Source organism: Carassius gibelio, chromosome B19 (genome assembly GCF_023724105.1).
Source record: "Carassius gibelio isolate Cgi1373 ecotype wild population from Czech Republic chromosome B19, carGib1.2-hapl.c, whole genome shotgun sequence".
Lineage (NCBI taxonomy): Eukaryota > Metazoa > Chordata > Actinopteri > Cypriniformes > Cyprinidae > Carassius > Carassius gibelio.
This window is the reverse complement of record NC_068414.1, coordinates 29,461,311-29,473,605: the sequence shown is the minus strand read 5'-3', so window position 1 is coordinate 29,473,605 and position 12,295 is coordinate 29,461,311. Positions and strand designations below refer to the sequence as shown.

At 36.9% G+C, this 12,295-nt stretch overlaps 1 protein-coding gene across 4 annotated transcripts in view; it reads left to right on the top strand.

The window, feature by feature from the left end:
- LOC127978728 (zinc finger protein 40) overlaps positions 1–12,295 on the top strand; it is a 56,556-nt gene that overhangs the window by 29,676 nt on the left and 14,585 nt on the right. The gene's annotated exons all lie outside the window — the stretch shown is intronic.

Genomic DNA, 12,295 nt, shown 5'->3' with positions numbered 1-12,295 from the left:
TGCAATCTTGTTATCCTGACTATTTAGATCTCGGATTAGGCTGTGTCTGTTTCTAAACCGAGCGCTGATTGGAAGTGACACTAATTTCCTTTGCCAAGCGTCATGGAGTTTTTGCTGTTCTGTCCAGTGCCGAATATTGGAAAAGCGGTCAGGAAGGACTTTGTGAAGAAGACCAAAGTGGTTTCAAGTTCAACATTTTATTACAACATTATTTAATGGACCTCAGCTGACTTTAGCTAAAAATGAACAGTTTTTATTTTTATTAACTAACATTAAAAAAAGATTGGTGAATACTGTTACAAATGTGTTGCTCATTGTAAGGTAATGTTAGTTGTAACTGATGAGACCTTATGATAAGATCTGAATTATGAGCTCAATTGTCATAAAATAAAAAACAAAACAAAAATAATAATACTTTTTTGGTAATGGTTTATATTACAGTATATCTAATTATACATTATAATGCTTACTATAATTATGCATAATTTCATGCAAATAACTAGGGGTGTCCCTGACTAAAGATTTAGATAGTCGAATCACAGTTGTTGAATCTTGCCGATAGTCGACTGATAGTTGAATCATGTGTTTGGGGGCAGGGGACAAAAAGTCAGACATTTGACAGCCATAATTCTGCATTTCTGTTTTTAGCGCCGCACGCTAAAGATGACAACATGCAGAAACACGGCAACTAAACTATAAAAATGCACAGTGTTTTATTATAATAGTTTAAAAAAGTGTAAATGTATATGACAGTCCCAGTCATAGTTGTTAATATTCTGCATTGTTGTTTGTACAGGCCCGGTTCTACAGGGGGTGCTAGAGGGTGCTGCATTGTAAAATGTGACAAGTTGACTGATTCACTTCATTTTTGTACAAAGATCATCAGTTACATTTTACAGTGTAATCACCCTCAAACGAAATCAATAGCACCCTCAGTTAATGCTGTGATAATGTCATTTCATTGCAGATTTGGAAAACTATCCATTGCTTTATGGTTTGAGCTTTGGAGATCAGTTTCTTTTTCAACATCTATAATATATAATATATATTAATACAATATATATATACACAACATATATAAATTGGCTGAAATGTTTTGAAATGACTGCTATCTGTAACCTGATAGAATCGAAACCATAGAATGTTTGACTATTTGTTTTTTTTTTGACTATATTGTTTTTATTTTGGATTTTGGTTTGAAATGTGACCTGGACTTGTTTTTGTGAGGTTCATTCTTTAAGTTTATCCTGTGTAATCATGTTTATTGTGATGTCCAGAGTGGGTTCAGCCCAGTGTTTAGAGGGTTAACCCTGCCCGAGAGAAAGAGAAAGTAAAAGAGAAGTCCAAGAGAGAGTCTTGCACATAAAGGAGGGATTGTGTGGGATTGTGTGAGGCAGGATAGAACAGGATCACCCACGCTCAGCCCCAGCTAATGATGACATCATCTGTTTGTTTGGTCAGGAACGGCTCGGCCTGCCCTGACAGGGATTCCCCGTCCACTTCACAGGGACACCGTGTGACTCCGCTTGTGTGTGTGTGTGTGTGTGTGGTTGAATGCCTGCAGTGCACAGTCACATTTATACAAGTGCCTCCTATTTTGTGGAGTAAAGGGTGTGGTTGCTTTAACTGGGCAAGCAGGACTTCTTAGAGGAAAGAACACACACACACACTTTTGTTGCTGATGCCAGAATTACGTCTAGGTCATAGTTCAACCAGAACTTTCAGAAATTGTATTTTGCATAAAAAAAAAAAAAAAAACATTTTATATTATTTTTGCAAAAAATAATTTCCCAGTGACAAACTGGCTCATCTCCCTTTCAAATGTGACTTATTGTAATGTAAAAATTATGATTTATTAAAATTACATTTATTTATTAATCATTATATTTTATATTACTGCCTTATAATAATTTGACAGTTTTGTCAGAAGATTGATGGCTGTTTTTATGATTCTTATATTTATAAAAATGTACAAAAACTCAGTCAGGAGCAGTGTTATGTTAGTCTCATTGTGATACTATTACATTTTTGATCATATTTTGTGCTTGTTTTAATTTTCTTTTTTCATTTTAGTTAAAGTTGAGTTGGTTTGTTTATTTGCCATGTTTATTATTATTTGGTTGTTTGTTTATAGTTATACATTTTTGTTCCAGTTTTATTTATGTTTTATTTTTTGTGTATTAACTAAAATCTAAATGAGAAGTCCTGCCTTCGAAACCAGCTGAAATAAAATAAGTTTAGGGTTTTATGTTTTATTTAGTTTAATTTCAAATTTGTTATTTTGAGTAGCTAAAATCTTTTAGTTTTAGTTAACTATATAATAATAACCCTGGTCAGAAGATTCTGAGTGAGTATCGTGTCTTTAATGAATGAACACATGGCTGTGTGTGTGTATTTGCATGTGCTGTCCACTGTTAAATGCCAGAGTGCAATAAGAGAAACTGATGTTATGGGAGGCGACAGGGAGCAGCTATTCTGCTGTCAGTCAGGCAGACGGCTGTAAACGGACAGCCTCACACACATATACACACACACACATATACACACACAATGCTGCTGCACTCTGTTCCAGATCACTCTGGATGCGATTTATTATCCCGACACAATGAGGAAATGAAAACTCACTTCAGAGGAGTGTCACAGATTTAAACATGTCAGCTCTGCCTAAAGAAAACAGGTTTGCCAGTCTTAAATTCTTAATTCTGAAAATATACTGATTCTGTATTTAGGGTTCTGTTTCAGTTGATATTGTTATTGCAAACAATTTTCTTTTTGGGAGGGGGGGGGGTCCCTTTTGTTTAATGGATCTCTTATTTCTCTTGAATACTGTTAAAAGGGTGAATAGGTAAATGTTACAAAATTTCGTAATTCTAAACTTAAGTTGGTTTTACTTTTGGTGTGTGTATTTGGGTGAATGTCATTTTTACAACTAATTATTCAATTTGTTTTGATTCATATAATAAATACATTTATGTAATTCAAAATAACAACTAATTAAAACATAAACACCGGAATCTGAAAATAGTCAATCATTTGAAAAAATCATTCTAAAAAACAAAACTTGTAACCTGTTGCTTTCACATCTGGTTGCGGATGTATGTTTGAAAAACATTGAAATATTGACTTAATGGTAAATGGGCAAATTTTTGAGTTAGGGAAGCTTTGTGTCATTGTCAGTTCACACTTGTGTTTCCCTGTTTGTGAATTGTGAAATGTTTCCCCCATCTGAAATGTGAAAAAAGTAAATTAATTAGCAGCATTTTTATAGTATATTGTCTTCTTAAATTTTCTTTCTAGACATGGTAATTTCAGTAAGTTTGCGTTAATAACTTTGATGTCATATGGCCAGCTTTTGACATATGAACCTCTGTCAGTGTTGCTTTTTTGTTTTTGGTTAAATCATGAAATATTTTGAGTCAAATTAGAAAACTTGTACACTATAATAATTGAAATTCATTCAATCCATTTAAATTTTTCTAAATTTCAGATATGCTTGTTGGTAATGTTTGAATTCAGCAAATGGATTATATTATGGAGTGGCCAATACTGTTTTTTAAAATTCTGTTTGTGTGCATGTCCCCCATTTCATTTCTTGAAGTTCATTGTTGTTTGTGTACTCTTTATTTTAATCCATTGCTCTGGCTGGGAGCTGTGGTGTCAGACTGTAATGCACTGGGTTGGTTTCATTTCCTCTTTATAGGAGGTACAAACAGGAGCATGCTATTTTGTGCAAAGGCTCATATTCGACCGCCGATTCTTCCCGTTTCCAGTGGCGCGATGTCTTTAGCAATAACAGCCGTGAACATTGCAGCATCAATATGAGACATGCAGCACATTTTTGTTTATCCTCATTCGCTCTTGAGCGAATCCACAGAGCAACAGAGCGAGTTTAATCATTAGAGCGTGTGTGTGTGTGTGTGTGTAAAGATGCGCAATGCGTAAAAGTGACTCCCACTTCCGAGTGCAGGTGAACAGCGACGGGAAACACATCTACCCTGCGGATTCTCTTTGTTAGTCTGTTTAGCATTAGTGTTCATTAATTATTTAACACAACAAGTGGTAGTCTCAGGTAGATCAACCATTGATGAATAATTAAAGCTGTGAATGAGGTGTGTGTGTGTGTGTGTGTTTGCGAGAACAAGAGCGAGCCGATGAATCATCCCCGTAGCTGGATCCAGCGGGAACCTCATTGAGAGACGCAGGGTAATTTATGAAGGGAGTCGGTGTGAAAAATCTCAGCATGAACCACAGGAGTAACTTGACTTTCTTTTTAACAAAACGATTAAATCATTAAGATTAATCAATTATTAACAATCCCGAACACACTAGCCAACTGCATAGCAACACCCTGACAACCACCTGGAACACCCTAGATATAAAAACACACTGACAACAATTCAGAACAACCTAGCATCACATAACAACTCCATGACAACTACCCTGAACACCCTAGCAACTGCATAGCACACTGCGACAACCATCAACCCATCTAGAACACCCTTGGTTTCCAAAATCAAGAAAGAAATATATAGAATATGATGAATGTAGATGAATAGGATGCACTCAGTCGTCTCACGCTCTCTCTGCGTGTTTGCATTATGGGATATAAATATAAGCGTAGTCTAGGAGGTGTATGTTTGTACTGCACTGGATCAATTTTTCACCAGCGTGCCCACGCAGACTTCACTATCAGCTCCGTCTACTGCTGCATCCACCCACCACTTCCTGCGGGGGCAGTCTCGCCGCACATGTGTGTGTGTGTGTGTGTGTGTGTGTGTGTGTTTGAGAAGAGCTGACAACAAATGGTACTGATTTGTAAGCATTCTCGGTGGGTGAAGCGAAGACGTGTGATTCGATGCACACAGAGATGCTAGTGCACAGGATATCACTGACAGATGCGTGTGTGGGTGGGACGTAGAGGTCCTGATCTAGGAGTGTGGTGTTAAATCTCAGGAAAGCAGATTAATCTTATTTTGCATCTGTAGAGGTGCTGTCAAACATTGCAAACAGCGGTTCTCATTTCTGAACTCTGTTGGAAGCTAAATGCATTTTAAACTGTGCAGCATCTGTGACATAATGTAGATTATCAAAGAAAATCCTTGTTTTGTTGTAAATTTGGCAAAAATTGTGTTTACAGTAATGCACTTATAATAGAAATCCATGTATTGTACTGAAATAAACTTATATATTAAATGTTAAATATAATCTATATATTATTATTTATTTTTTTATTATGTGATATGAAGCTGAATTTTCAGCATCATTACACTCCAGTCTTCAGTGTCATGATTCTTCAGAAATCATTTTAATATGATGGTTTTCTGCTCATGAAACAATTATTATTATCAGTGTTGCAACAATTGTTGCTAAATTCTGTGGAATCTGTGATATATTTATTTTTTTGTCAGAATTTTTTTGATGAATAAAAAGTTGAAAAAAGTTATTTGAAATAGGAATCTTTTGTAACATTATAAATGTCTTTGCTGATCAATTTTCTGTGGTAAACACAACTTCTATTCAGCCCTTTCCAGCTCCACCACTTGTGAATCTTTATTGATTTATAATGTTATTTTTTTTAAGTATTTATTGAGGAAAATGTAGGATGCTCAAGTACAGCTCTGCATTTGAAAGTTTCTTTTCACTTCGCTCTCATTCTTCGTGATTCCAGCCGTCTCTTTATTGTTATGCATTATTAAGAGCGGCCGTGGGCTCACAGTAATGCGCCTTATCAATAATGTGCCATTCTTTGCCGCTGACTCTAGAAACATCTAACACAAACTCTCCAGATGTTCCTAAAAGTGCTGCATGTTCTCAGACGAGAAACACCCTGAAAGACAGATCCTGAAAAGGGTTATTGAGAACACTTCCAGTTTTCAGGATCTTTGCTTTTGTGTAAATGAAACCATTCGGAGCACTGCAGAACCTGATGTTGTATGTCATCTTATCTCGACTCTCAACAGGGGAGTCAGGGAATTAGAAAAAGAGAGATTTCTCATTTCAGGAGAAAGATAAGAGGAAGTTTGGACAGCAAGTGATGATGCAGCTAATGAAGACAGAGTGTTGTGTAATGCAGTCTGAGATGCTGTAGTCCTGCAGTGAAGTATGTGTGTGTGTGTGTATTTGTTTGTGTTGGGGTGTGTGTGTGTGGGCTCTGACAGTAATGAGGAGGGGAAGGTTACTGACTCCGCTTCTGGTAAGCAGCTCCCTTGTTTGTCTCCTGCGTGCTGATTGGTAGCTTTAGGCTCATCCGAGCTTCCTGTAAGGAAACCTTGAGAACCCTGTATACTCTTGAAGATGGCCTTTTCTCTAGCAGATGATGGTAAATATACCATTTTCCACTGTATGAACAGTGTTTTGTATTGTCTTCCAGGTTTCCTTGTGCTCTCTGGTCATTGGGCTGAAACTAAACTTTGCATTGTTTTACCTTCAGGTCTTGATTTAACAGGGTCAAATTTTAAGAAATCAAATTTTCTTAATTTTTTTTTTTTTTTTTTTTTAAATATCAGAATTTGATCTGAAATTAAAACTTTAAGAATACAAAACAGTCCAAAATTGATTGAACATCAACTTGGCGGATCCAGTAATGTTAAAATAATACACAAAAATGTGAGAACTTTAATGAAAAAAAATAGTCTAACATTTGTATATCACTGTTCAACAGTTTGTGGTCAGTAAGACTTTTTTTAATGCCTTCGAAAGAAGACTTTTGCACAGCACAGATACATTTATTTGAATCAAAATAAAGTAAAAACAGTATTATAATGAAATATTATTGTTATTTAAAATCCCTGTTTTCTATTTTAAAATGTAATTTATTTTCAGCAACTACTATTCCAATCTTCACTGTCGCATGATCCTTCAGAAATCAAACTAATATGCTGATGGGAGTTTTTTTTTTTTTTTTTTTATTACCATCAATGTTGAAAACAATTGTGCTGCTTAATATGAAGAATAGCTTACTGTCAAAGATTTGCTTACTGTCACTTTCGATCAAAGTAATATCTCCTTCCTAAAAAAAAAAAAAAAAAATCTAAAAATGTGATATGACCCTTTTTAAATGCGAGGTTACTGTACATGTAATCAGAAGGCTTTCTCAAGTGCAAATTTGACATGAGAAATAGCACAAATGTTCTAGGCGGATGTTATTTCAGTCCCACTGCAAAATTCAGGGGTTTCAATCTCAAAACTGATCCAGTGTGGTTTTGTATGGAAATCCTTGAGAAATCAACTGAGGTTTTTGGCTCCATTTCTCCCAGCAGAACAGCGTGGGATTGCTGGATTTGAGGGAATCCTGGAGTGAATTCCATGGAAGTGTGTGTGTTGAGTACTTGCATGCTCAGATATTAGTTTCTAAAGAAGAAGTATTCATGTGCCTGCAAGAGGCAACATAAAAGACATGCAAAGGAAGTGCTAAGTTTACTATACATTCTTGCAGATATTTCCTCCTGAACGGCATGGTTCTTTTGTTCTTTCTGTGTTTTTGTGGATGTGTTGGTGTGTTACTGCATGCATGACAGGAGGCATATAGGTTGCATAAGATGCTTTAGACATGTGATTCCCACAGATTGACATAAAACCAGAGATGCTGTATGCTTTAATCAGATCTGGGATGGAAGTACGAATGCTCTGTTGAATGTTTGGACATTTCACTCTGATTTAGTAATTACCGTTCCCTAAATTAGATGCCATAGCATTAGATTGTACGCTGTTTTTTTTTTTGTTTTTTTTTTAAGTGTGTATTTGAGAGTGTGTGAAAGACTGGCTGGTTTACAGGCGTTCAACCTCTATATGCCATAACAAGTCCTAAGCTATCAGGCAAATTACTTTAACCTTTTGACACCTACTCTGTTAGTTGTCAAAACACATGGTGTGGAAAACTAACAGTAGTTTTACACTGCAACACTGCCTCTGATGATTTGCATGCTTCATACTGATGAGCAGGATGTTGTAAACTGTTTTGTAAGTCTGTTTTGTCACTGTAGATTAGATAAAATATAATTGTATCTATATATAAAATAGCCTGTGCATTCTGTTTATAACATATTTGTAGCCTATATATATTTTAAAAATGAGTATTAAATAGATCTTATTACTCTTTTTTTTATGTACATGTGTTTTTAATTTAAATTCAATTCAAACTGTGTATTGCAGTAGTGGATTTTGACAGGTCTTGCCATTTCTGTTGCATTATGCATCAGAAGGCAAATGAACAGTCTGAGGCTGAGACTATTTTCTAATGACCTTCCTCTTTAGGACAGGTACACGCAGTCCAGCTCCTATTTTAAATTTGTTTATGTGAATAAGCGCTACCCACTCATGTACTGATATTTATACCCACACGCTGCTCAAGCTGCCACGGCCATTAAAACTAGAGCTCTGATCATATTAAATTTCCATTAGCTTCTATGTCATTAGCGCATTCGCTAACATCTAATGAAGTCTCCCGGACCAATCGAGATGACCAATGGGTGTTCCTTCGAGGAAGAAAGCAGTTTCAGAATTCCTTGTTGTCATGGCAGCATTAACCAGGGGAAATTTCAGCCTGTTTTATCGTCCTCATTTGCCACCCCTGTGCAGCATCTCTGTTTTCCAACTCTCCTCGCTAAGTGTTCCACTGAATCTGAGGTTTGGATTTGGTGTGGTTGCTGGTTTGGAAGGAAAATCTTGTGTGCTGGAGGAAAGAAGGTGTGTGTCGGAGAGAATGATGGATGAATAGAACAAGAAGAACTAAAAGTGGACCAATTGTTGCCCATCTACTGCCATTCAATGGTAGTTGGTCGTCATTTCATTTGATTGGAAGCAATTGGTCCACAGTCCAGGGAGTTCCTCACAAAACACTACAAGAGATCCACCACATCTGCAGATCTGCTATGATTTGAGAACACTATCAGAGTTGAAAAGAGGAAGGGAAAATCTCTAGAGGAGATTCTTTGCATTGGGTTCATGACTAGCAACTTTCTGAAGTGTTTCAGTTCTTCTTTCACTCTTAATTTTGTCATGAGGTTCCTTTCCTGTCAGGTCATCAGACTGCAATGTGTTTGACATTATTTTCATTGCTTGGTATCAATTTTGGTATTGTGTTGAGTAACCTCAGTCACAGTGGAATCTCATTGGTCCAAAATCTCACTCCACTTTGCTTTGTATTAAACAAACTGTTCTTATTGGCTGTGATTGTGATGTGTCATGCAGCATTTGCTTTTTTAGTGTAAACCGATAAATTGCTCGTCACTGGAAGGTTTTCCTGGTTAAATCACGTTGAAACCAAGCGTAATTATCTTTGGTAATGATTTTCCTATACTATACTGTATGCAAAGAAGCTCAACAATGCTCTTGTGTTTGAAGCCCATATGGATTCGGTTGGTGCACATTTAAGGAAGCAACATTCTCAACCACTCTCTTTTGGGTCAACAAGAATATTTTTATTTCTGATTCACAGGATTTCAGTTCTTCCATCCCTGGTGGAGTTCACAAACATTATTTCGGAATTCTGGGATAGGGTTAACGGAGGAGATTCTCTTGGGGGTTCATTGAGTATTATTGTTATCTGATCCCTCATATACTGGTATCCATATGATCCATTGATTGCTCTAAACGATTTAGGGTAGGACCAGTACATCTGGATGTGTGGTTAGACCAAGCTGTTCTAGCCCTTCAACAGCTGTGGTGACTCCGCATCGAGAAATCCCCCAAATGATGGTGCACAATGTGATGCTGTTATAATTGGTGATGAATTAGATGTTGTGATGCTTGAGGTAGTTAAGTAGTAAGCAAACAAGCAAGGATTGATGCGATGCGATAGAAAAGACTAGCGTGGGAATCAGGGTTTAGATGAGACCTCCGGAGATATGGAGGAAGTTCAGGCTCTCACGGACACACCAATCATGATGACCTTGGAAATTTAGAGGTTTTTTTGCATGTTTTCATACAGTAACAGTTAACTGTTGTGCATTACATGGACAAAAGTCAATTTGTTTTCACCAGGGTTTGTGTGGTGAGTGATGCTGGATATTAGTTAAAGGGAAAGATTTGCTACGATTGGGTTATGTATATAAATTAGTGCTGTCAATCGATTAAAAAAAATTAACTAATTAATCGCACAATTTTTTAAAATTAATCGCGATTAATCGCAATTAAAAGACTGAATCTTTTTGGATATGTAAATGTAAAATGTAAATAATTAATGTAAACTCAAGACAAAGAAACTATTTAAATTCAAAATATGATTGTTTATTGGAATTTTTGTTTAATTTGTAACAAAGATTTTCTCATGTAAACAACATACCTGCAATAAACCATCAATATCCTCCAAATTAACTGTTGGCTTGAAAGCCATATTTATTACAGAAATAAAAACACAGGCATGTAAGTACCATTTGAATTTCAAAACAATCAATGCCAATAAAAAACAAAAATGATTTCCATGTTGAATTCTAAGTGGACTGCAAAAAAATTCCAAAGTATAGTCATTGCCAGTGCTTTAAGTGGGCCGGTACGCACCAGTACTCAGTACCGCCACTTCCAAATATAGCTCTTGAGCGTACTGCCACCTCTCCATGCGCCCAGAACGTGCTTGTAGCGTACCGGTACGCTCATTTGGACATCTGTTTTAATAGAGGTTTTAATCTTTTACCTGCACTGCCGATTTTCAGAGCGCCCTTCACAATGCAAGCTTCCTAATTCATCCCACTCAGAGCAGAAACTACATTACCCATTCACCCTTAAGTTATACAAGTGAATAGCGCATGCGTCGCTTTTCCCACTGTTAAGTGTCAACAACTCAACGTGGCCGGAGAAGGTGTGTGAAACTCGTTATGAGTGTCCACGACTCTCGATTCGGTTAAAAATCAAATACAGTTAACAACAACACTTAATATGTTTTCTTGGCTTCGGACTCTGAATACTGCAAGAACAAGACGAGAATCAGATGATTCGCTGACTGACACCTCACCAAATTCGAATCGTATCACCGCAGGTCAGACTCAAGCTAATGAAGTAATGCAGCTCTTTCATGAAGGGTGATCAGACGTCCCGAAAAATTCGGGACAGTCCCGAAATCTAAACTGTTGTCCCGACTCCCGAATCTGGCCCTAATTGTCCCGGAAGTTATACTAAAGCAAAATATTGAGTATTTATTGTCTGATAAACATTAAAAACTGTCTGCGGAGGTTGAGTCGTCCTGCAGCCCCCGCTGGCTGCTCATTGGCTGCAGCATATTTTTTCTAAGTTCTAAAATACCGTAGACGGCAAGGCACAAATTTAGATATTCATTTATCTAATTAATCTATAGCCTATGCACAAATACAATATGATCTTTTTGTCCCCTTTTTGTTTTAAAGCTTGATGAAGAGAGAGAGCGCAAGTTGCTGCAGCTGCGAAGAGGACAGTGATGCACGCGCACAGGAGTGATTGACAGTTCGCGGCACTGTGTACAAAAAATACTCCGCTACACTATTATTTTGTTATTTTCGTTTAAGCTTATTAACGTTAAGTGTTACAGAAAGGTCTGATTTACGCACTGTTACAGTCATTGTTTTTTTTTTTTTTTTTTTTTTTACAATGACATTTGAGTTCATGATTTTAATGTTGCTGTTTCTTGTGGCAGACTGAATGAAGAGTAATGTTTTTTATACTGAAACTTTCCGTCTAAAAGTGCTTCCTTGGTCTTATCCATATTTCTTTGCACGTTGAACACACATAGGCCACAACTGGAAATAAAAAAAACTGCAACCGCGTTAATTGCGTTATTTTTTTTTTACGCGTTAAATATTTCAAATTAATCGAATGCGTTAACGCGCTAATTTTGACAGCACTAATATAAATACATTGGGTTTTATAACAAATTGAGTTGCTGAGAAAGAAAGAGAGGGGTGGGAGGGTTAATCAAGGGTGTGCCTTTAGGCCACTCATCGTGACAAAAAATGCTGTGACCTCGGTCACTGGGCACCCCCTTACCACTCCACCCTGTTTTGCTTGCAGTGAAGAGAGTCTTTCCCATTACAGTGTCCGGGAGTCTCTTAGTGGCCACGGTATTTTTCCAAACAGCAAATGAGGATATTTTCCGAAACTGCTTTGGTTCTTGCTTCACAGTGAGGCGTTGTTTTCAAAGCAGACTAGAGTTTGCTCATGCATTGTAATAGGGTTTTGTGGTTGAAACACACCACACCAATCTCTTCTGCTTTTCAATGCTTTTTTTGTATTTGGGTATGCAGTGGGTGGGTGTGTATGAGTGTGTGACTTAAGGTATTGAAAGAAGATGATTGCTTCTCATTCCCCACATCTTAGAGCACATGTACAT